At 48.5% G+C, this 21851-nt stretch overlaps 1 long non-coding RNA gene across 1 annotated transcript in view; it reads left to right on the plus strand.

The window, feature by feature from the left end:
• The window catches only part of LOC144774021 (uncharacterized), a 538416-nt gene that overhangs the window by 209061 nt on the left and 307504 nt on the right, over positions 1 to 21851 (plus strand). The gene's annotated exons all lie outside the window — the stretch shown is intronic.

Consider the following 21851-nt stretch of genomic DNA (forward strand, 5'->3'; position numbering starts at 1 on the left):
GAGATATTCTGTCCTGTCTGAGAACCTTCCTCAGTTCCTTCTTGATCTTGGCAATTTTGCTACTCCGTTAGATACAGGGTCCACCGCCTTGCAGTTGATCCCGAAGCCCAAGAATAACATGCTCTGCTGCGGGACCATATCTGATTTCTGCTGGTTGATGGTGAACCCTAAACTCTGAAGCAGAGACATGGTGGTGTTCAGATGAGATATCAGACAGCCTCTGGACTGATACATCAACAGGATGTCGTGCAAGTAGATAATCAGCCTAATACCTAGGGTTCGTAGATGCTCCACCACCGGCTTGAGGAGCTTGGTAAAGCACCAGGGTGCTGATGACAGGCGGAACGGTAGGGTCCGGAACTCCGAGAACTGCCCCCTCCAATTGAATTGGAGAAACCTTCAGTGGGGGCAAAAGAAGGGGACAGACAGGTATGTGTCCTTGAGTTCGAGACGCGCCAACCAGTCGTCCTGCAGCAACAGATCCCGGAGGAGGTGAATCCCCTCCATCTTGAAGTGGCGGTAAATCAGCCACTCGTTGAAAGACCTGAGGTTGATGATTGGGCGGAATCCTTTGTCCTTCTTTTCCACTAAAAACAGGTTGCTTAGGAACCCCCTGGGATGCAATTCTGAGAGGCAAACTGCCTCTTTTGTGAGAAGGTCCTGGACCTCCCGAACTATACAGGATTCGTACTGAGAGGAAAAGACCAGTGGACAGGGTTTGACTGTTTGCACCGGGGTTCCGTAGAACTCTATGTGGTACCCCCTTACTGTCTCCAGAACCCAAGGGTCTGAGGAGAACTCTGCCCATTTGTGAGAAAACATGGTTGTTCTCCCTCCCAAATGAAGAGGTGTTAACAGACTGGTGCTTACCATTGTATCCGCTGGAATTGTTGTGGGCCCCTCCGCGGCCTCTGTTGTTCTTGCCTTTTCCGCCACGGGAGGGGTAGAAAGTTCCTTGCCGGCCATCCTGCCAGACATTGTTTCTTCTTGCCTCGACTCTGATAGGGCCTTATTAGGATTGGCAGCCGGAAGAGTGACCCCTGCCTCTTCCAGCCCCACCAAAATCCTTTCCAGGAAAGATTTTTTTCATCAACGCCTGTACCTTGTCAAGAGCTGAGAACATCGACACAAACTTGCCTAGCTCCTTGACGAAGGGGTCGCCGAAGAGTGAGCCCTGGGCCAAGGGCCCTGCCTCTGAGGATGAGAGCTCCCCCAACTTAGGGTCTATCTTCAGAAGGAGGGAGCGACGATGTTCTGCGGAGAGGGTGCAGTTGGCGTTGCCCAGAAGGCATACCGCCCTCTGCGCCCACCCCGAACGTCGTCCGTGGGAAGGGGTTGCCCTGACTCCCTGGACCGCTCTGCCAGCTATATGATTTTAGTTAATGGACCCACCACATCCAGGAGCTTGTCCTGGCTGGCCTTCCATGATCTATCGATTCCCTTCTTGGGATCCCTCATCTATTTATTAAAGAAGGTGCACAGCTTAGGATCTATCTCTGGGGTAGCTGTGGCCTTGTCGACCAATGATGGTTGGGGACATTCTGACCTGAGGCGGGCCATCACCTTCTTGCTTAGCGGTTCTCTCGTCTTTTTGCCCACATAGTCAGCCACCTTCCTGTCAGGGACCCACTCCGCAGAACGCGGGCTAAAAATACCCTTGGGGTCAAACATGTCAGAAGGGTCACCTTCCCCATCACCCATATCAGAGTTGGATGACTCCGGGTGCTAAAACCTGCCCGAATCCTGAGTCTCATCTGAGGAACCCTCTTCTTCCTCAAAATCACCCTCCCCATGTCGGGTAACCCCTCTTCGGTATCATAATCTGTGGCAACCTCGTCACTGGTAACCCCAGGTAGCTCTTCCTCCCAGTAGGGTGCCTCTTTGCAGTCTTTCACAAAAGTGCACCAATGCTTAGTCAGCCGACTGAAGCCTTCAAGGTGCCCCGCGTCACGCTCATTAGCATTTTGAGGGTGAGACTGTGTTACCCCACTAGGCTCAGTCCCCCGTCTCCCAGTATCCCTGTGCCCTTGAAGACCTGGGCAGACAACTTATCAACACTGTCCTGTAGGGGGCCAGCGTAATAATCCTTAAAAGGAGCTTGTCCACCCCTGCAGGAAGGCGCTGTTGGGGGGCCTAGTCCTCCTCTGAGGAGTGCGAGGGCGCATAATCATGGTCCCGCTGGGGTTGCATTATACAAGAGGGCAAGAGCACTTGAATTCCAAAATACGCCCTTTCATTACTGTGGGCAGGCCACTCGCCGGTGCTCCTTCAGAGATCCTGCTTGGGCTGCTACGTTAGTAGCTGCAGAAAAATCCCTAGACTGCCGGTAGCATAACGAGGGAAATACAATATGTAAATGGGCTATGCCTGTATAACCTACCGCAGCGCAGTGTCAGGCGAGGGTTAGGGGTGAAGTAGGCATGAGCGGGCAGCCACTCAACTTCCCCAAGCGCACGCAACCACGGGAGCGCAGCAAGCTGCTCTGTGGAGAATTTGAAGCACGTTAGAGGCATCAAAGAGCGCCATCTAGCGCACCTGCACTGGAGCCTGAAATTGACACGCTCGGGCCAGAGAGCCTGCCGCAAGGTCGAGAAGCGGGGAAACACCGCTTAAAATGACGCGCTCACAGAGCGTTTCCCCAATAAACCAAAACAGATTAAATTCAAAATATACACGCACAAAACGCCAGATAAGCCTTATACTCCAACTCCCTTAAGTTATGAAGAAGACATGAAGGGACTTAATGCAGGCCGACCGACTCGTCCCCGCAGGGGACACAAATAAGAGGGCGGCCACCGTAGTGCCACAAGATGGCACACGGGGCAGCCCAGCTCTTTGAGACCCTGGAGGGTCCCTCGCATCACTTCCTTCCTGGGGTGGGCGGGGGAGAGTATATATTCCTCCCCTGCCCACCGAGCGGCCTCTTTGTCCGCTGTCCCCTCACCCTGACACCGTTTTTGGTCGCCTTCTGGTCACGTAGTCCAGAGTCCTGGTCTAGCGTGGTTGTGCTGTTTTGTTTTGCTGCCGGGCGACGGCTTGGCTTCCCCTTTGCGGTGAGTCGGTTTGTTAATGGTTTTTGATGTTTTCGCCGTTCAGGTGAGGGGACAGTGGGGGTGCAGAGGCGAAGCCGCGGGTCGCGTGTGGGATTCCCCTGCCCTGCACCCTGGGAGGTACACCGGTGCATGGCCTCGGTAATTGCGGGGGCATGTGGGGTCGCTTGTGTGGGCCCGTGTATTGATTGCAGACTGTGCTTTGGTGAGTTTGTGAGCAGAAGTTTCTAGTGTGCCATTATTATCGGATTAAGGTGTCATACCGAGTTAATAACTTTTCCTTGCTTTGGAGATGGGTGCGAAGAAGTTGCATCAGGAGTGAATCTAAAGTGTTCGATATCTTTTAGCGCAGTCTTTACTCACGCGGAGATTCTCGCCATCGCCTGAGGGAGCTGCAAGGGAGGGGAGTCGTCTGTTAGGCCCCCACCCCCCTTCTAACCCCTCGTGGGGAAGGAGCAGTCCGGTCATTGCTGTATTTGTGATGCCTAAGAGGAGTGGTTAGGATTTCCCCCGAGACTTTCACAGGATCACAAGGTTTCGCGATTCACCTCCAACGGTATGCCCGCCGAAGTTAGTTCTCTGGACGGGACGTTTATTTGTGAATGGATCATGATAAGCGGTTGCAGGGGTCTCGTTTCGGACGGTTGTTGGACCCTGTGGTCCGTGATGGTTTCGGTGTCTGTTTTGCCGGTCCCCCGCACTGGGGCCTAGGGCGCTCGGTAGGACGGCCCGAGGGAAGATTAGTGGTAAGTGTAGTGGCCGATTTGGGAGAGTCCACTCATTTGTGTTAACGCTGAGGCTCCTCACTTTCACTGGGGGATTGTGGCCTTTAGTTTCTCTTGGGGCTTAGTCGAGATTACCGTGACATATCAGGCCTTGTGTGGTTGGTGGCAGATCTTCTTGAACACGCGAACAATGGCGCCAGGGAGCGGCCATCTTGGCGATCATGGCGGCTTTCTGTTTCTGCCTACGTGGGCAAGGACGCCAGGGTTCGGCCATCTTGGCTACAAGGTGACCCTAGGGTACTGTGCACGGGCGCCTGGGTGCTGCCACTTTGCTTCCCTTTCCTTCCGCTGTGTATGTGAGGATGGCGCGAACTGGATATATGCTTTCTTCTTTGAGCTGTTATTTGTCTTTTCATGCGCAAGGGGGGTTACCATGCCGGAGACTCCTTCTGTTACACTCTCCCAGACAGCTCCTGCCTTGCGCTGCTGCCCTTGGTCACCGGCATCATGGCAAGGCTGCGGTGAGCCACTAATTTTTTAGGAGTCCACGCCCATCGGACCAGTTAAGCAAACTTGCAGTTGTTCCTGCAACGCTCCGCAGAGTAGAGGGCATGGCATCCGTCGCTATTCATGTTGTCACGTTGCTAGTCCCTACTGCGATTAGGCCCCAGGTTTAGGGAGTAAGGTTCATACATACAAGTAATGAACATTGGTTATGCAGTGGTTATGCGGGACTATCATGTGTCTCTTTCAGGAATGGAGTTCCTTATGTACTTTATGTATGGACCACCTGGAGGGAAGCTGGGCCGGGGATCGACGAGGCCAATGCTATGAAAGGACTATTGAAAAGGATTTCAATATTTGAAAGGACTTCTTTCGGTTCATAGAGAGGGCTAGGGTGCTTTTGTAAGTCCGGCGTTCATTGTGCAGCTTCTCTGGGGACGGACGGCTTGGCGCGCGCTGATTCCAAGTATTTGAGATTACCAGCACATGTTGGTTCGGTCCCGCCGGCCGTTTAATATCTCAGTGTCAGTAAGGTGGACTAGGTTCTATTTTCACCGGGCGGGTGCGATCTGGTCGTCTGGCGGGGGGAGGTCTAAGCGGTAGTGTCATGGCGCCCCAGGCCGGTGGCCATTTTCCAGCGTCGTCGCGTAGGCTCGTCTGCCATTTTTGGCCTCCCCCACCCCCTTCCCTACGGCCTTCTTCTTTCTTTAGGGTCAGAGGCCCAACGTCGATCAGGCGGGCTTACGCTTTCGTCCTGTTCCTGCCGCGATCGCTCTGGATTCTTGTATCCTTCCGGAATTTTGCGTTACTCAGTGCAGCCTTTTCTTTAGGCCGCTTTCTTTTACCGGAGATTATCCGCTGCAGCCGTCGGTTTAGTGTTATTTGGCTGCTAGGTCCGGGTAACTCGTGGCTTGGCCCCTGCCACCTCGAGGGGAATTGGGTTCCCATTTCACTTCAGGCTGCGTGCTGATTGTCTTCGGTCGACAGATCTTGTGGATAATTTTCACCTGCGGCACGCACGTGTTCATATGGCGCGTTCAGCATGGAATGGCTATGCATTCTTGCGTCGTTCGATCAGGTTTTAGTTAGGCATATCCGGACGGGACAGTGGGCTGTCGCCTTCCAGGCGAGCGCGCATTGTACTCAATGGCGCAATTATTGCTCACACTCCACATAGGTGGTGGCTACTAGTGCGACGAACACCTCTGCTTCTACCAGTGTAACCTTGCACAATGTTCGCTTTTTGGCGTGTGTTCATGTATATTGTTATGCTGTGTGGAGTCTCCACATATGGGTTGTACGTATTCAGTGGGACTTTCGGTCCACACACATTTATTGGTGTTGCTTTTGCCTCGCCGGTAGTTTTAGCAACACTTATCTGGAGCAGATGGTTTTTAGCGCTTGGCACGGCCGCAGGCACTTATGAAGGTGGCCTTTAAAGCGCCTCATGGTGGTGTTTTGTTCTATTGCTTTGCATGATTCGAAAAATTATGAGCGAAGGTTGTTGTTGGTAAACTTTGAGTTTAACTAGTGCCTTCTCCAAGAAGTCGGAATATTATGCTCAGCGCAGGTATGTATGGCTCGGTGCAGTCTTTTCAGGAGAGCCCCGGCTTGTTGCGGGTGTAGTGGGGATACACCTTCGGCTGCTTTTGCTCTGTAAAGGGAACCTGCAAGCCGGAAACTTTAGTTATTAGTCCTATGATTACATTTTCAGCCATCTTTGTGTGCGCTTACCGACTGTGGGCCGCACGTGCAAGGGCGGCCATTTTTATGGGCCCCATTGTCTGGCGCAGTATGTTAATGGCGCCTGGTGCGGCCATTTTCAGGGGCATCTTGTTATATGGTCCGACCCACGCGGTGTAGGGCGGCGGGGGCGGCCATTTTATGGGCTTGGTATTTACATTCAGCGCATGTATGTTTGGCTCGGCATTGGTAATTGGTGAGTACTGTTTTATTGCCCGCAGCTCGGCGGGGCAGGTTGCACTGGCTATGCCACCGCCGACTGGGCGGCTCGAATGATATCCCCCAGGTGACGGTCTGTCATTAAGATGCACTCGCACGGTCCTGCCAGCTAGCCTAGGGCCTCGTTGGGGGACGTTGCTTCTTTACTGCAGTAGCGCTAGGAGTTTTACTTGGGAATTTTTTATCCCGGATTTTTATTTACGCCGTACTACATTTCCTTTAGCTGAGAACGTGCTCAGGGTTACGCCACATTCAAAATCCGGTAGCATGTCTCTCCATTAAAGTCTTTGGATGATAGACTCCGGTGTCCTAGTGTGTTGGACAACCATGCAGAGCTAGCGCGCAGGTGGATGCCGCACGTGTATCCAATAAATTTTTAATATCCCAAAGTAGAGTCCCATATCAACGAGTATTATATAGTATAGAGTGAATTTAGGTCTCCTGCCTACGAAATGGAGTACCTTGCGAGGTACTTGGATGCCATGGCGTTTAATTTTAGGCCACACCGGAAGTAGCAATAGTTTCTATGTTCACGTAGAGGTAATTTCTGTAAATGCTGGACAGGCAGTCGTACCCATGTACAAATGTTTCCGCAGACTATGGTAGGAACGTGTACGTCAAGGTCTCTTTCCTCTCCTACGTTGGGGTCTTCCTTCTCATAGGAGAAGGCACGGATTGATTTTGGAAGTGTCTTTTAGGGAGGAGAATTGTTTTAGATCAGCCGGCAGGACTGGGACGTAGAGGTGTGCCTGGTAGAATAGTAAGGGGACTAGTTTTTTGTGAGTCTTCATCTCACATACAGGCTATCGGTCATCTCCGGACCTAGCACACGTCCAGTTGTCTTACGTTCTAGACACTATACTACACTCCTGCCTCTGTCGCCACGCAAGGGTTGGTCCCTCCGTACTCCTTCCTAGTATGTAATAGAGACTACTATTTTTCTTAACAGATAAACAGGCATGTTCTTGGTAGCGTGGGGGGCATTGTTGGCCTCTGACTGATTGCAGAGAACATAAGTGGTATGTGAGGGGGGGCTGGGCCGCTAATCGACGTTTATTGTCTCACATGCAGGGACCGCGCTGTGGAACCGCATGACCTACATGGGGGGCCACCTTTGTATCTCAAGTGTAAGGGTTGGCACACTGGGGAAGGGGCAGTAAGCTGGGGCCTGGGTCGCCCAGGTCCACCCCAGGAGTCATGGCTGGCCCTATTGTGGGGGGCGCAGGTTCCCCCCCCATGGAAGGATTACTTTGGTAGTCCACTGTTGATGCTGACCAGAGCAGGTTGCCCTGTGCAATATTAGGATGTTTTCTCGTTCGAGACTAGAGATGATCCTATTGTCACTCACCATTGTGCAATGGTCATTACAGTCTTCGCATTTCAAGTACCGACTTAGTAGCATGAAACAACTCTCTCCTGCCTCTGGCGTTGGATGGAACTTGTGGAACTAAGAAGCATGGACTAAGCCAGAAGGGGCTGGTTGTAGTAGTAGTGCTCCTCTTGTAGTAATTACAGTGTGGCAAGGGTTAGTAGGGATTTCCCAGGTAATCTTCAGCACTCTGCCTGAGCATGCTGGGTAGCCCTGTTGATTAGTTGGGCCTGCAGATGCCACACGTATCGTCCTTAACTGGCCCACACTGAGACTCTTTCCCAGCTGTAGCTCAGAATCACCAGTTTCTCTTTCGCAGGCCCATTGGTATGCAGATTCTGGCTGATACTACGTAGCCTCTACCTGGCTCCATCTCACTGGTCACTGGCTGGTGTGTTTTGGCCAGTTAGGAGTTGGTTTGGCTGACCTCACTCGAGGGGGCCCGAGTTTGGCAGGCAAATTTCTACAGTATAATCTACTGCTCAGTATCCTCACGCAGTGGAGTGGCCTTGTCTATGACCACGGGTATGTTTTACCTAGACAGTAGTTTTTGGGGGGTTATTCGAGGATTACGTAGGGTTTTCGTTGCAGTGTTCTCTTGCGGGGAGACCCCTCTGTGACTTTCAAGTCTGGCCCCGCGCCGGGTCTGACTGATACAACAAGCCTCTACCTGGCTCCACCTCCCTGGACTCAGGTTAGCTGGTCCGTGGCCTAGGAGGCGCCTGGTTGGTTTACTTTACTTGAAGGGTCCCGAGGTGGCAGGTAAAATTCCACAGTCTATATTCCACAACCAGGGTTGTCACGCTGGGAGGGCCTGTGGTGAAGTACACGGGTAGGCTGTTACCTGACAGTAGTTCATTTGTGGTTTTTTCAGGTGCCTAAGTAGGGTTCCTTTTGCAGTTTCACAGGCCAGGAAGCAAAAGTGAGGAAGTATTAGTTCCCCTAGCGGGACTACATGTATACACAGTTGGATAGGCTGTTTGTTTTAAGCTTCATAGGGTCCAACGAAGGACAGGCAAAGGGGGACGATTTGTACAAGTGACAAACATGGGGAGATACTATTCTCAGTGTTAAGGGATGTTGCCTATGCAAATCTCGATACGGCCATATACGCTGATGTGAGGCTTGCGGCCACAAAGTGAGTTGTCCAACTAAGGTATTGGGCACCAGGCACCTTTTGAGGCACGTCGTCTCTTGATGCATTGTATTTCGACGTCCTTGGTGGGCCCAGTAGGGGCAGGTCTTAGCTGTATGTTACAACCTACAGGGAAATATGCCTATGCCCCCTTTGGGCACTGATCTAATGGAAATGTCACAATAGCATTTGATCCTGTGAGCCTCGTCATAGGGTGGCCAGCTTGTGGTCGGCTAGGCATGAAAGCCTTTAGTGTGGCTTCTGTAAGTGGAGCAACTAAGCCGCATTATATATGTCTCATATGGGCTGTTGGAGGAACAGGCATGCACCACGAGAGGGTTCAGCGAGATCAGCCTAGACAGTCCAAAAGTCCTCCCCTTTGTGACAAGTTTTAGCTAACGCGACCAACTGTCTTGCTTGGTTGGGGTGCATTATGTTGTGGGGAACAATGGGGGAGAACTTTATATGGCTCACTTTGCTGGAAGTAGGCTGGAGGGGCACCTCCCTGCTCCTTTTCTGACATACTTTCGGTCATTGACCCCCCCCTGCGGGTTTCCTGCAAGTTTCTTTCCCCGGGGTAGGTAGTCAACTAGGGGCGATCTTGCCGGATCAGGGGTAGCCCATTTGTAGCTAGATCCTGTGAGGGTGATAGTGTGGGACAATCAGTCCTGGGGTTCTGGGCCACTTTTCCCTCGACATGCGCTGCGGGTGGCAGCGGGCGCTAAGTGCCTTATGGTGGATCAGGCATGGGTGTTATGGACTGATGGGCTTGTCACTGTATTTCACGTTCAGACGGGTTCCAGCGGACGCTCCTTGTCCACCAGATCGGGAACCTTGTCGACTCACTAGCTTTCTAGACTACACCTCCGGGGTGTGTACATCAGGGTCTTTAGCGTTTATCAGGGTCCTGGCATATGGACCAGTCCCTGGTCAGCAAGGCGTCCAGGTGACTCTTGTTACGTATTTTGCGCTGGCCATCTCCTGTGAGAATGATCACTTTTTACCCACGGTGGGGTTCCTGCCATCAGTGGGGGTCAGGTATTTTCAGTGGTTTTCCTTGTCGCTATCTTGTAGGCAAGGCGCTCGCTAGGGAGGCGCTGGAGCCCATGCGCAGGAAGTCCTGCGCGGCTTACAGTCAAAGAGCAGAGGAGACAGGATGGCTTTAGACCTGGGAGACCGTATGCCTAGCGCAAGGGGCTCTGGGCGGATTGCTTGGCACTCCTGCCCTATTTAAGATTGACTGATTCAGGCTGGTTAGGGGAAGAGGCCCTAGAGATAACAAGCTAGAATTAGTAGGAGGAATGCCGGCCTTGGTGGGGTCCCTGGCTGCGACGGTCGCCACATCCAGGGCTGTGGCGGAGTTTCAGGGCGATCCAGAGGCGGAAAGGTACCTGGGAGTACCCTCTTCAGGAGCACAAAGGATGCTGAGGCCTATTATCCCCAGGAAGTCTGTGCGGTGGACCCTGGGGGTGCGTCGGCGCCCCGCTATCCTACGGGCGGTTGGAAACCTGTACAACCGGGGGTTGCTTGAACGCTCCGCCCCTCGTAAGGGGGGGGGGGCGTGAGCAAGAGGGTGGACCAATGGTTCACCGGAATTGGGAGGGGCTATCTCCTCCCATAACCACTAAGCAACGATTGGCTAAGGCCACGTTGAAAATTGGCCCATCAGGTGATAGGTAGCGAGGGGCAGCTTGCCTTTTGGATCGCCTGTAAGATAACCCACCTTGTTGGCATGTGTGTATGCTAATAAACCTGCAGCTACTTTTCTCCAACAAAAAAGTTGTCTTGTCTGCTTATTTCTGCGACATGCATGTTACTGCGAGCGGGCTGGTGAGTGGGCCGATATTGGCACTACTGACTAGGCAACAGTGAAGAAAGAGGAAAGACTACGACATCACCAATAATATATGGACTATCCAGACCCCCCAGGATATTGCGGCATGGATTAGCAAATTTAGCGGCACAAATATGGAAATTTAGCGGCACAAATATGGAAATTTAGCGGCATTTTTGCGGCACTGTATTTAACTCATAATCATCAATTTTCAACGTTAAAACAATGGAAACGGTTTAGCAGAGTATTCCACTTTGGGGGAAGAGCCGCGGCTGATCTTATCACTGCCTGGATGTTTTGTAGTCAACCCTGATTTTTTAAGAGTATATGGCCCCTGGCTGTTAGGACACATCCTCTCATTGAGGGTATTGGTAATTCCAGGAATGCTGTGGTATTCCAATTGAAACCTCAGAGTCTCCTTAAAAATGGGTGATGGAAAAGGAATCGCTTACTTCACCTGATTACCATGGTGAGTCTGCAATCTGGGGCATTTTCAACCCGGATTTTTTTTCAGCTTTTAGTTGGTGTAAGGTCAAGCTGGAATAAACAGGGAACGTGGTATTCCTTAACCCAGATTCAGTTGGTATCTCCTGCATTCCAAATGAATCAAGGATGCCTTTTTTTTGGAAGTTTAATATAGGTATTGGAGTGCTTTTTCGAGATGGGGGCCTAAGGGTAGAAAGCATACATATGTTAAGAGTTAGCTGATTTGGTATAGTTGGGTGGTATGTGCCAATTGTCATTTTGATAATGCAATGTTATAAATAAATCAGAGATGTGCTCAGTTCTTTTTGCCATTGGAATAAAAACTGCTACTTAGTTCAAGTGCTTAATATAGGACATGAGAGTTTACGTCAGGCTTAATAATTACGTTTTGTTTTCCAAACCGACACGGGCACCTGTCAAGTAACCGACCAGCCTGTCAAAGGCTTGTTTAGTCATCTTTCCAAAGCCGTAGTGAGTGCTAAAAGATTAAAGTGTCTCAGACACATTCAGGCGGGCAACTAGAGCCACATTTCGAGGGGGGCTGTAAAATATTTCGGGGGTGGGGGGTGTGGTATATAAATAAATAATACCGGATCTAGGTTTGACTAGGCATAGCAATAACAGATAGCTCAATAAATAAGAGTCAAGATTCGAGGTAGTAGGAGTTTGCAGGTTTATTACAGCATAAAGGACAGGAACAGGACAACCTGCATAGGAATAGGATGGCAGGGCCCGGCAGCTGCCGGGGCTGGATCTGGGATGAGCGCGCTAGCTTTTAATAACAATACACAAGTATATATAGTAAAACAGTTGCATTACAGTACATATGACAGGCGGAGCAGTGGGTGGAGCAAAGGGTGTGACGCGTAGCAGTCGCGAAAGATAAGGGTGAAAGTGGGTGTAACAGGGCGTATACATAGATATGTGATGCAAACGTAACAGAATATGTCATGAATGGGGCGGAAACATGGAGGGGGCTACCTAAGGAGCCGGGACCTCTAACCTGATGGTGCGCGCAAACTGGCAATGACGTATTACTAGGAGAAGCTGGGGGCTACGAACTCTGTGTTAGGAGCAGAGACTGAAGTCTGGAGAGTCAGGGCGACATGTACCTAAACAGTATCTAGTATCTGATGTTTAGAGAACATGTTGATAGAATCCAAAAGTTATCGGGGTAAAGGCTAACAGACTCTAAGACTGGAGCATGCATTATTCTACATGTAGTGCGTGATGAAGAATATTAAATGACCATTAAATACAGTATTTCTCTTACATGGAGACGTAAAGGCTAGACAATGACGGAAACTATTGATGCGGTTCAGTAGCTTTAGGAATGCAGAGAAGGAGGGCTGAACTGATAACTAGAATCATAACATACTCTTGGCAGACTCAGAGGCAGAGCCAGGCTGAACCGGGCACTGTGAGGCAGGAAGTAAGTGAAGGGTCAGGGATACAGGTGGGGGCTGTATCGCTCCTCAGCGAGGGCTTCAGGAGACAGGAGCTGAATCTGGTGTCCGGGCCCTTTTGAGGCCTAGAAACGGGGACTTTACAATGGAATAACGTGCACACTGAGAAACGTGGCAACGTAACTTTACATAGGCCTGATATTCGTAGTATTCACGAGAACTAGAAATAGACATGCTAGAGATGGACACAACTGTAATTGCGTCATTAATCGAACATGGGGAATACATATGCATATTAATCATGCACACATAACATATGATGGAGGACGCGTAGGGACACAGAACATGGCAAAATTTACTTTTCCACATTCCCTCCTTGTCACTACGTTTCCATCAGGAAACATCAATATTCATGATACCATCTGTCATTTCATACAGTATCATTTGCTCGTCTCGAATTTTCTTGGAACGGGATTTAGAACGGGGCTTGGGACTAGGAACACATGATGTAGCACAAATGCCGCAAATCGCAGGGCCACATTGTATACAGAGGCAGCAACTGAATATGATCGCTACTGCAATACCTAGAAAGGACAATACTTTCCATCCCCAGGCGGAAATTATATTCCAGAACCAACCGGACCATGTCCAGGTGCCTGGATCTTGGTGTAACAGATGGGCAATTTTATGGAGTCTGGTTATAGCTGAATAAACAGACGGCGCGTTATTTGGAATGAAAATGCAGCAACTAGATCCGATGACTCTACAGGCCCCGCCCCTATCGGCCAATATGACGTCAAGGACGAGACGATTCTGTAAAACGACAAATCTCATAGCAGATTGCTCTTCAGTCAAATTACCTAGGGCAGAGGCAGTCTCATTAACTACTGCTTCAAGGGTTCTGGTTAACCTACGAATTAGCTTGCTATTCTGGATAGGGCCTATAAAAAAGAAGAAACCTCTATTGAAATCTGTATACTGTTCTAGAGCAGTTTCAGTATAATCGACAATCGGGTACTCGATCTCCCTTCTATGTCTAATGTGTACTAGATGTGTATTTCTGTGATAATCAGATGGGGCTAGGAAAACTGGTGGCAGTAGGAAGGCAATGTAACAGGTTCCCTCCCAATCGAGGGGCAGACGAACATATGCGGTTTGACCACAAATAAAATAAGAATGACGTGAAGCTTTGAAAATAGATTTCCCACTGTCACTATACTTGACAATGGTAGTACAATCACTATGTCCTACATGTACGGAACCATTATTTCGGACACATAATTCACCTTTGACTGGTAGTACTGAAATAGCAGGTAAGTCTGGAGTAGAATCAGACTGAACATTCAGGACCATGAAATTCGAAGAATAATTTCCTAAATTGTAAACTTCATTTTCTAGATCTAACCCTGTTCTGTGGGGAAGACCTTGCTTGTCTGGAAAACATGTACTGTTAAGAAAAGACATATCTGTTGAGGATGACGTTAACGTGGACCATGCTCCACACGAACCATTATGTGAAAATGGATAAGGAAAGAGTGGCAGAACTCCCTTCGGTGTCTGGAAAGGGGGGAGTCGACCACACACCCAACAATTAGTGGCATTGCTGGTCTGGTGTGAGTAATGTAACATGCGGATAAAGGAATTGTTACGCATAGCGAGGCGGTAAGAGAGTTCATGAGGAGGCAGATCACTAAACGTGTGCTCTACTGTAACATTAAAAGACTTATTTACATGAGAAACTGGAAAATACAGATAAAATGCATAACTGGTGCAGGAAATCATAATGCTGAGAAATAATATGAAACTTAGAAAAACGATACATCGGATTGAGTTTTGACTAACTCTCTCACTATGGGGGTCTATTTTATACATGTCAGAAACCGGTCTAACCGTTTCACCTAGGGGAGGACTTAGACAATCAAACTGGCTGACTTATTTTACTAGACCTTAACTTTTTCTTATACTCCTGTTGCGGAGTTGTCTCTAACAGGGAGGGTGTAGTAACATTGTCTTTTGCGGGACAGTCCTTAAGAATCGTACTTTGGCAGTCCTTTAAATCCTCGGAAATGTTCTTTGAAACTGGTTTCAATCCATAAAACTTTTTGATATGCGAAAGATGCACCCAGCCTTTGCGTCCCTCCAACTTCACGGCTGTACGGGTGGCCAGGAGGACCTGTCTGGGCTCCTTCCAGCGAGGCTCCAGCGGACTTGAACGGTCAAAATTTCGCACTAGGACCATGGATCCGGGAACGATTTCATGCGGTGCCACCTCGGTATTGTCTGGAAAGGCGGCGGCAACCTGTGAACGACAAGAGTTGAGGGCAGACATCAAGGAAGCTAGGTAATCTGTCAGCATATTACTTGAAACATCGGTAATACTTCGGGGTCTAGGTGTACCCCACATGTTAGGGGGGCGGCCGAAAACGACCTCATACGGGGACAGACCTGATCTGGAATGTGCGACCATGCGCATATAAAACAAAGCGACTGGCAGAGCTACTAGCCAGTCTACACCTTTCTCTTTACATACTTTGGCGATGCGAATTTTCAGGGTCTGATTATGTCTCTCTACGAGACCGGCTGCTTCAGGATGGCGTACACAATGGAACTTCCACTGGTACCCTAACAACAGGGAAACATGTTTCATCAACTCAGATGAGAATGGCTGGCCGTTATCAGAATATACGACTCTAGGGAGTCCATAACGGGGGAAGAACTCACGAACCAACTGCTTAGCAGTGGTCGCGGCTGTGTAATCTGGGACTGGATATGCTTCTGTCCACCTGGACAAAGCGCATACAACTACAAGGACATACTTGAAACCTCGACATCGCTCCATCTGAATGTAATCCATCTGGAGGACTTCAAAAGGGTGGTCAGGGGGCTGGAATCCACCTTGTTCCACCGCGACACTTTTACCTGGATTAAACTGACAACATATCATACAGGTACGGACTTTCTGCTTGGCTGCAGCTCGTAAATGCTTGTTGAACCAAATGTTCTGGATACTGTCTAACATTGCTTTCTCTCCTAGATGTGCTGGACTATGTGCGGTATTAATAATGACTTGAACCATAGAGTCGGGGAGAAACCATGTGGCTCTTCCCTTCGTTACCCATCCCTGATCTGTCTGGACCCCTCCTTGTTCGGACCATTTCTTGATTTCATCGGGAGTAGCATGTAACTGGATATCTATGACATCTTGAGTAGGGTTTTTAACTGTCATACATGTAGTCGGATCTGGAGTGAGTGTCTGTGTTAGCTTAACTGAAATGTCTGGAGCCTGTGCTGTAAGCTTGGCTGTGCGATCTGCTAGATCATTACCCTGGGAAATAGTGTCAGTAACTTTCGTATGTGCTTTGCATTTCATGATAGCAATGGATGTCGGTAAGTGTATTGCATCTAACAGAGCTTGAATAAGGAGACCATGCTGAATCTTGGTTCCATGAGAAGTCATGAAACCTCTCTCCTGCCAGAGCACTCCAAAGTCGTGTACAACTCCAAATGCGTAACGTGAATCTGTGTAAACATTAACTTTCAGGTTCTTGGCATGTATGCAGGCTTGAGTCAGAGCAACTAGCTCCGCTGCCTGAGCAGACAGGGTGTCAATACGGTGTGTTTCAATAACTTCAGTGTCAGTAGTCACTGCATACGCGGCTACTAGTTCTCCTGTACTGGTTCTCATGCATGAACCATCCACATAAAGTGTCCGGTCGGGATCTGGTAATGGAATATCTGTCAGATCTTGTCTTGGCTTGGTCATGATGTTAACTACTTCCACACAATCGTGTGTGGCAGGATTTGGATTAACTGATGGTAACAGTGTAGCAGGATTCAGAACGTTGCAGCGTCTGATTTCTATGTGTGGCTGAAACAGTGTCAATTCATAACCTGTTAAACGTGCAATTGTCAAGTGCTGAGTTTGTGTTCGGTTTAAAAGAACTTCCACGGAGTGTGGAACTTGTACGGTCAGGGAGTGTCCTAAGACTATGGAATCACTTTGTCTGATAGCTAGTGCTGTGGCTGCAACTGACTTGAGACACGCAGGCAGAGCCTGGGCTACAGGATCTAATGTGCTCGAAAAATAAGCACAAGGCTTGTATTGTCCTACTTGATCTTGTGTGAGAACAGATAATGCTGTACCTTCGCGTTCAGTGACGAAAAGTGTAAAAGGCTTACTGTAGTTTGGTGTAGCTAGAACTGGAGCTTGGCATAGGGCTTTCTTTAATTCATTAAAACTAAGTGTATGTTCAGATGTCCAAGGGAGGACAGTCGATACGGCTGCCTCCTGTGTCGTTAACTGTATCAGTGGTTTGGCTAGAAATGCATTCTGTGGAATCCATTGTCTGCAATAAGAAGTAAGGCCGATAAAAGCACGTACCTCCTTCTGGGTCTTTGGCTGAGGAAGACTCGCTATTAACTGGATACGGTCAGGTGTCAACTGCCTACCCCACTTGGACAGTAAGTGGCCTAAGTAGATCACTTGCTGGACACAGAATTGAAGCTTCGAAGGGGACACCTTGTGCCCCATCTCGGCTAGGAAATACAATACTGTAAGTGAGGCTCGCTCGCAAGCACGTTCAGAACGGGCTGTGATCAGTAGATCATCGACATACTGGAGCAGGGCAGTGCCAGTTGGCATGTGAATATTGTCTAGTTGTCTCTTGAGTGCTTGACTGTAAATACTAGGACTTTCTGTGAAACCTTGAGGAGCGCGTGTGAACATATAGCTCCTTCCATTTAAACAAAATCCGAAAAGAAACTGGCTGTCCGGATGAATGGGGACACTAAAAAATGCGTTCTTGAGGTCTATGACAGTGAAAAATGAGGCTTCGGAATCAATGGCTGTCAATAGGGAAGAGATATCTGGGACAACTGGGTACTGGGGAATAATACATTTATTAAGTTCTCGAAGGTCAATCACTAATCGATATACCGGGGGTGCATTTGGATCAGTACGTTTCATGACAGGAATGATCGGAGAATTACATACATTGGAGTCAGTTTCTACCACTACTCCTTGAGCCATGAGCTCGTCAATAATTTTGGATAAGGCTGCTACAGCCTCAGGTGGCAATCTGTACTGTCTGATTCGTGGCAGGACTACACCTGGTTTAAGAGTCACACGATGGGGTGTGATTTGCATAAAGCCAACATCAGTTGGACCTTGCGCCCATAGATGCTGCGGGACATTAGACAATCTCGGATCAAAATCTCGTAATACATAGTGACCCTTGAAGTCACGTAGGAACAATCGTATTCCCTCTGGGGAACAGCATATAACTGCACCTAACTCTTTCAGTGTTTTAATGCCTAATAGATTTTCTGGACATGACTTAGTAAGTAACAGATCAGTAGTGCGGGACAGTGGACCTACTTCTAGGGTAACTGGCTTTGATATTTCATTTACGATAGGTTTTCCTGAAAATCCAAGGGAAACATTTCTAGAGCCTGAGAGCGGAGCCCCTGGAACTTCGGCGTGACTGATGGTGGTCCTACTTGCCCCTGTATCAATCAGAAACTTTCTGTCTTTCCCTAGTACTTGACTGTGAACATAGGGACCCTCTTGATCTACAGGTATCTCGATGAGAGGCAAGCCTACCTCCCTCTCTAGGCTGTTTCATGAATATGGCTGATACTCTGGATACTCTGACTGCGCATACTGATACATCTGCTGTGTAACATGCTGTGTTGCAGCGATGGGCTGCGGTACAGTAACTGTCTGTGGTGCATTCTGTGGCTGAGAAGTCTGTGAAACTTGCTCTTGTCTAGGCGGACGTGGTCTTTCTTTAGTCTTACCGGTAGCTATGTTGTGTTTCAGAACTGCACACTCGTTTATAAAATGACCTGGCTGTTTACAATAATTGCAGTTCCCTTTAACGGGAGCTGCAGGGTGACTGGCTTGATTCGGACCCCTCTTCTGACTGTCTTGAGGAACAGATTGTGCAACTAGTACTTTCATTTTCGTGTCTTTCATACGCTTTCTCTCGTGTTCTTGCTCTTCTCTGATTCTATTCTGGTGATATTGAAGCATCTGTAACATCTGGGACGGGGTATTAGCTTGCCAGGTACTTTCGACTTTCAAAACTCGATTCTTAACTTGTGGACTTGAATTCTCGACTAGTTTAGTTACAAAAAGATGAGGGTATGACTCGCTACTTGTCTTGAGGCCACTGTTTATAATAAAACATTTTTCAAATCTAGAGTAAAAATCACTAGTGTCTTCGTCTTGTTTCTGTTTACATGCTGAGATTGCATCCCAGTCTTCCTTTTTAGTTGCTAATAGTCTGGGCAAAACTTGTATTAACAGTTCAGGTAATTCTTTACATTTATCTCCAAGACCGGTACCTGGTACTCGTGCCTTATCTTCAGCTTCTAGAACTGCCCAATCGATCTTTTTCTCTCCCACCTCCCATTCCTTTTCCTTGAGTTTCTCATATACCCCTGCGGGCAACAAGACTTTTAACATTTTAATGATATCTGGATACGTGTATTCTCCCATACGGAGCATGTCCTTTAATTCTCGGTGGAACCCTGCTGGATCTTTATCATGACAGGGAATTAACTTTTTCATCTCTAAGAGTTCCATCTTTGTGATCGGGGTGTAAACAAACACTCGTTGCATTTCACCACCGTCTGTCTTAACTGGATGCACTTCTCGTAACGGATTCTGTCTGTCTATGTAAAACGCTTTACTTTCTGGGAGTGAAACATGAACAAAATGCGGGTTCAGAAACATACTATATTTGTGGCGCTGTTCTAGAATGACACTAATCAAATCGGTACCTAAACCTTTCCATCTATACTGGAGCAACTCGTTCAGGACATCGTGTAACGGACCTGGATCAGAATGTTGACCCTCATACAATGTAATGAGGTGCTGGATCATATACATACCCACCAGTCGCTGTTCGGCTGGGGGCAATTTCAGAAACATTTGTGCCACTATTTCGTCTGGAAAAGTGGTAGAATCAGTAATCCATCGGACTGCTGATCGGGCTAGTTCTTGTTCATGCATAGTACTTAATTCACTGTAACCGATTCGTGATTTCAGAATGTGATCGGTAGCTTGAAATACTTGTTCCAGAGAACCTTGTTCTGGTGCTGGATGATGTAAAACTGACTTGTGTTCTAGGCGCAAATGGCGATCTGGAAATCTAGATTTTCCTACATACGCTATTCTGTCGGGATTCTCGTCCTCTACCTCTTCAGTATCTGAGTTACTTTCTTTCTCGCTTACTTGTGCTGCTTTACGTTGTTCGTGTAACTTTATTATTTCTTTACGGATTTTCTTGTACATACTCTCTATACTACTGATAGTCTTGTGTTTACCCTCGGCTATATTATCACTCCACCTTGTCAGGATTTTCATTTCGGCTTGATCTTTGGTCGGATAATCTTGTTCTCTTATTAGACAATTAATCAGAAACTTTAATAGCATGAGCTGGACTTCAACTTTTCTTTGGCACATGACGTCACTAATACTTTCTGGATCATTCCCTGTACGGATGAAACGATATATTCTGTCTAGATCTCCTTTCATATCTGGTAGGGTGACTAGATACTCGGTCACCTTTCTCACGCGTAATGAATATAGAACCATATTATCCTCGCCTGGGACTGGATCATAGCCACATTCGTTAAGGGCTTTTCTTATTTCTGCAACAGACTGATACCTGGGCGTACGCTGTGACGCTTGTGCATGTAATTCGGCTAACGTTAAACGCTTGTGTGGCGGCGGGGTTCCTGGAGGACCTCCCCCTGCGGCCCCTAAACTAGAGTCGTCTACTGATGCTCTTCGTCCTGGCAGAGTGGGAAATGGAAATGCAGGCTGGACTTGTATGGCGGGCTGGACCGGGGGTACCGTAACAGGTACTCCGGTGTCTGGAGGAGCGGGAAGTGCCTGATTTACAGGGACTGGCGGAGCGGGATTTGCATATTCTGGGACTGTGTCGTCCAAATAGGACGAAATGAAAATATCAGCTGCGGTCGGTTTGTGACGTAGCTTGGTCGGAACTAAGGGTGGCGGAAAATTACTGAATGCCTCCGGGGTCGCTTTTGGCAAGCCCTCGGCAAGAAGAGGATACATACCCTTAATAAGAGCATGCCTCTGTCTGTCTGACTGTTCGGCTTTAACTCGTTCACCTATCTCGATTAATTCTTTTTCTTGTGCTCGCTCTAAGGATTCTCTACTTAATTCAGACTTTCTGATTTCTTTTTCGGTTCTTTTATGAGATTCTTTGCGCCATAACTCAATGGCATCTTTCTGTGACTGTCTGGCTTTCTTTTTCCATAATGCCTCTTCTACTCTCATGATGCACTCGGCATTCCACGTACCTGATACGGGCCATCTATACTTTTCCTCTAACTCTTTGGTATACTCTACCCATAAATCTAGATATAATATGGCACTTATGCCATGCTTCTGATACATAAAATGACCTGGACTGTCCCTAGGCGGGACAGGAACTGCTTCTTCTAGCAGACCCTTTCTAGTTTTTAACTGACGTAATCTCGAAAAGAGGGACATTGCAAACTTGAATCTGAACACAATACAATACACGAGGAACAATAACAATTGAGAAAACAATTCAGGCATACCACGACATTGAAAATACATTGAATAACATTATGAAGCAACAGTTCGGACAGAATACTACCTGGAACACTGAGAACAGAAACACATGAATTTCTCGAGAACGGAACAGGCTAGAATTACTGGATGCGCTGCTGAAACAGCACGGAACATACCGGTCCCATAAAGGGACGCATCAAGACCCGTATCCACCTAGGTGAACACTTCGTTTCAGATCTGCGTACCCAGACCCATCGGACCAGAGACAATTTAGATTGACCCTGTCTAGATACTACCCCAGCAACGGTACTCACCGGGCAGCAAGAACGGAAAGCCTCGGACTGGACTGGACTGCTTCGACGCCGGACGGACGAACTTCGGACTTCTGTTACGGGTGGGCCTCCGGATACCTCGGACCTTGGACTCTCGGCTTGGGCTCTGGTCGGGACTCGCCGCGTTCCTCCACCGCCTCGTCTGGATGCTGGACCGCCACCTCCGTCTCCTCCGTGGGCCTGAGGGATACTTGAAGCAGAAATATCTGCACGTGCACGGTATGGTTCCGTCACGGCTGCAGAGGGTCAGGGGGCCGGCGTGGCTTCACCGGCGTGTGGGGAAAGGGCAAGTCCCTATTCGGGCGCCATTATGTGGTATATAAATAAATAATACCGGATCTAGGTTTGACTAGGCATAGCAATAACAGATAGCTCAATAAATAAGAGTCAAGATTCGAGGTAGTAGGAGTTTGCAGGTTTATTACAGCATAAAGGACAGGAACAGGACAACCTGCATAGGAATAGGATGGCAG

The sequence above is a fragment of the Lissotriton helveticus genome, chromosome 1_1 (assembly GCF_964261635.1).
Source record: "Lissotriton helveticus chromosome 1_1, aLisHel1.1, whole genome shotgun sequence".
Lineage (NCBI taxonomy): Eukaryota > Metazoa > Chordata > Amphibia > Caudata > Salamandridae > Lissotriton > Lissotriton helveticus.